This window comes from Apium graveolens, chromosome 2, assembly GCF_009905375.1.
Source record: "Apium graveolens cultivar Ventura chromosome 2, ASM990537v1, whole genome shotgun sequence".
NCBI lineage: Eukaryota > Viridiplantae > Streptophyta > Magnoliopsida > Apiales > Apiaceae > Apium > Apium graveolens.
In genome coordinates this window covers 110,785,966-110,788,736 of record NC_133648.1, presented here as the reverse complement: position 1 = coordinate 110,788,736, position 2,771 = coordinate 110,785,966, and the positions used below count along the sequence as shown (strand labels likewise).

Here is a 2,771-nt window from a genome sequence, read left to right as displayed (position 1 = left end):
CGAGAAAGAATACATTTCATAAACTTTGCATAACTAGGAATTTTCTCAAGAGCCTCAGAGAAAGGTATGTTGATATGAAGTTTCTTGAACACCTCCAAAATCTTCTCAAATTGCTTGTCCATCTTTTTCTTCTGCAGCCGCTTAGAAAAAGGCCGTAGAGGATAGATCTGTTTCTCCCATATATTACCCTCAGGAGGAGTGTGTTCAACAGTAGTCTTCCTTGGTTCCACTTCTACTTCCTGCTGCTCTACTTCTTTCTCATCCTCAGCTTGTTCAGTCAACGCTTGAGTTTGTTCAGGATTCGCAACCTCTCCAGACCTCAAAGTGATTGCCTTTACCTGCTGCTTAGATTTCGTCCTTCCTGGAACTTCAGTGTCACTAGGTAGAGTACCAGGTTGATGATTTAGCAAGGCATTGGCAATGTGCCTAATTTGATTTTCCAAGGTCTTGATAGAAATAACTTGACTCTTGTACATTAGTTTCAACTCCTCTAATTCAGATTTTTCATTAGCTTGTTATAGCTGAAGTTGATGTCTCGGTGTATATTACGCTTGCTGAAAACCAGGGCGGTTGTACTGCTTAGCTGGATACTGCTGCTAAGGCTGTTGAACCGCATTTTGAGCATTGTTCTAACTGAAATAGGATGATTGCGGTTGTTGGGATGATAAGTGGCTAGCAAAGGTTGCTGCGAACGCTGAAAGTTGCTCACGAACTGAGCTGATTCACTAGAAGTTGCGCACTGATTAGTCTCATGGGCACCAGCACAAAGCTCATAAACAATAGCGATTTGATTAACCCCATGATTAGCCAAAGTGTCCACCTTCATCGTCAAAGCTTTAAGTTGGGCAGCTATAGCAGTTGCTGTATCCAATTCCAGAATTCCTGCTACCATTCCCTGAGTCAGTCTCTGGGAAGGATTCTGGTACTCATTAGCAGCCATCAGTTTAATAAGTTCATAAGCTTCATTGTAGCTTTTACCCCACAAGGCTCCTCCTGATGCTGCATCAAGCATGGGTCTAGAAGTAGCACCCAATCCATAGTAAAAATAGTTAATAATCATCCAATCAGGCATGCCATGGTGTGGGCACTTGCTTAGCATCTCCTTATATCGATCCCAAGCCTCACACAGAGATTCTCCAGTTTGCTGAGCAAACTGAGTAAGAGTGTTCCTGATTGCAGCAGTCTTCGCCAATAGGGAAGAATTTAGTGAGAAATTTTTGAGCAAGATCTTCCCAAGTGGTAATAGATCCTGCTCGTAGAGAATGTAACCAACACTTAGCTTTGTCCATCAGAGAGAATGGGAAGAGTCACAGCTTGATAGCATCTTCAGTCACATCATTGAACTTGAACGTGTCGCAGATCTTGATGAAATCCCTAATGTGCATGTTCGGGTCTTCAGTAGGAGAACCCCCAAACTGAACTGAGTTCTATATAATCTGAATGGTGCTGGACTTGATCTCAAAAGTGTTAGCCCCGATGGATGGCCTGATGATGCTTGACTAAATGTCATTGATCTTAGGTTGAGAAAAGTCCATCAAAGCCTTAGGATTTTCTGCTTGATCACCCATCTCTACTAAAAATGGTTCCTTAAATTTCTCTTCTTCTACCTTCTTTTCCTCTTCAAAAACTTCCTTTCGAACCTCCACAACTTCTTCCTCGGCTTTATCCAGTGTTCTTTTACGAGTACGCGAATGCGTATGCATACACCCTTGCTAGAGTACCTGAAATAAGACAAGGAAACAAATATGTAACAATGTCTGAGTCAATGAACTTTAACGACCACTAATGGAAAATACATAAACTAAAAATTAACACTACAGTCCCCAGCAGTGGCGCCAAAAACTTGTTAGTCGCTAAACACGCGCTAATAATACACGCAAGTATACACGTTCGCAAGTAATATAGAATATTTTCTAGTTCGTTCCCACAGAGACTGACTTGGTTAACTAATTAATTTATGCACTTAAGCAACAGTGTATGGCTATTATTCAATGCTAAGACGATAACAAATTGAGGTTATTTATAACTAAGAATTAAACTAACAATTATAACTAAGAGATTAAAGATGATTGAATTAATAAATATGACAAACATGGGATTCTAACTTCATTAAATACTTTATTCAATAGCCTTTTTGTTCTTAACCTTAGTATGTAATGGTGATGACACTAATCAGATAACACGAAACTAATAAACGCCAAATTTCATTGCACGAATACCATACTACCAGACATCCACAAAATAGATAGAAGCTGAATATACACCAATTATATTGAGACCCTAAATGTCTATAGAATTTGATAACATAACGGTTTAAGCACAAGTTATCTATCTTGATTACATAGGGCAAGTAAGATGGTTAAAATTACCTACGAATCATGTATAACAATAACACATAAACCTATGCTAGCATGTCAAGTTCTAAATCTTTAAATTCATTGTCGCTGAATTAAAGATTAACTCACTATCTTATAAGTTCGCGACGCTCATAAGATGAATACGCACAACCTATACTGGGTTATCATACAATCACCACACACTAAGGCATCGAAACAAATTAATTAAAGAAATCCATAAATAAATCCGTTAGAACCCCACGATAACGATTAGCCCATAATCGGACTAATCATCAACGTGGGTTCCGATGAAAGCATGGTATAACAAATGTAGTCTTTATAACCAATAAACAAAACCAACTTAACACAAGAGTATAGGTTCAACAAAATAAGAAATGAGCATCCAAGATTAGAACTCAAAACAAAGATTCACAA

General features: G+C 38.5%; 1 non-coding gene across 1 annotated transcript; it reads left to right on the top strand.

The window, feature by feature from the left end:
- Nucleotides 1–1,070: 1,070 nt before the first annotated feature.
- Nucleotides 1,071–1,177, top strand: LOC141710009 (small nucleolar RNA R71). The gene has a single exon (XR_012570553.1). It is a non-coding gene; the product is annotated as a small nucleolar RNA R71 (small nucleolar RNA).
- Nucleotides 1,178–2,771: the final 1,594 nt, after the last annotated feature.